Raw genomic sequence first — 1,497 nt, 5'->3', positions numbered from 1 at the left:
AATTATAAGACTATCTTAAAATATAATGTAATGTAACAGTGACAGAGAGCTTAAGTTGTACTCACTGTGAAGTGGCAAGATTATTTCCATGTCAGACCAAAGCTCTGTTTAGGAAAAAACAGAACTTTATTAATAAAACTAGCCATTGAACGATTCCTGGTTACAGATCAGAAATGTCTATCCTTCTTTATTTCCTCTCTGCTTTTTTTAAAAAATAATTTTATTGAGAAACAAATAGCAATGAGACAGTTTCAAAATCAATTATTAGCACAGTATTAATAATTAATACATTGCATATTGTTGTCTTAGTGGCTATTCATTGTATAAGACACAGACATGATATCCTGTCCACAAACACTATTAGAACAAATCTCTCTATTCAATGATCCAAAATAATACAGCTATGCATCTACCCTAACTATTTTTTGAGGGCATGTAAGACTTTATTTTGTGTATTATTTGTTGCCAGAGGACAAGATTAATATTTTGGTGATGCACAAGTAATGTTACAGAATGCATACAGTGAAATACACTTTCACACTTAGAAGGTAATTTAAAAATCACTTATTGAACACCTGGCTGCCCTCTTCCATGTTATATACAAAAGCAACTTAGGCTTACTGACTTTAAATTACTTCATTAAATACAGTTATAGGTAAATGTTATGTCGGTAAAGGCAGAATTTCAGAATCTGAAGCTAAGTTCTTTAACTTGCCAGTTATTTACAAATCAAGTTCTAATGGATTTCTATTATTCTCAGAATTTTAAAATCTTGGTTAATTGGGATGTTAGAAATCGGTGTTGTCTTACTCAGCTTCTGCAGAAAATGAAGGAGTCAATGTTTTAGTATTTATATTCTAACATACACCAATAGCTACTGTTACTTTACTCTGACTGAGGTTAGGTTTAATTTTCAGTCAGTGAATACAAAACCATCATTGGTCCAGAATGATTAGTCAGAGATTCTAGAATTGAACAAGCAGAATGCAAGTGATCATTTTGCATTTATGATGACCCTGGAACATATATACATGATGCTATTTCAAAATCAAATTCCTAGGTAAGTTTTTTTAATTTTTGTTTTGTGATTAAAAAGAATTTCAAAATGTTTAAAAAAAGTTTGAAACATCTGAAAGGCAGAATTAAATAGGTCCTACTAGTTTGAGAACTGTTCCATAGCCTAATGAATGACTCTTGATCATGGTGGTATCCCAAAATGTTTTGTCAACAGCCTGATATTCTTTAAGACTCTACCCACATGATTTTTATTTGTCATGATGAATCTTCCTGTTAAACCCTAAAGTAGATTTGACCGGGTCATTAGAAAGGTGCTAGTGTTTATATCAAGAATCACACAGATCAAGTCTAGGAAGTGGACCTATGTGTGTTGGTTTAAAGTGAACTGGACATGTGGTCTACATGGACTCAGGCCAGGAAACTGAGAAATTGTATGGCACCCAAGAGTCCAGGAGGTATCACACAAAGGCCTGTAGAGCA

Source organism: Octodon degus, unplaced genomic scaffold (assembly GCF_000260255.1).
Source record: "Octodon degus isolate 3935 unplaced genomic scaffold, OctDeg1.0 scaffold00049, whole genome shotgun sequence".
Classification (NCBI taxonomy): Eukaryota; Metazoa; Chordata; class Mammalia; order Rodentia; family Octodontidae; genus Octodon; species Octodon degus.
This window is presented reverse-complemented; position numbering follows the sequence as displayed.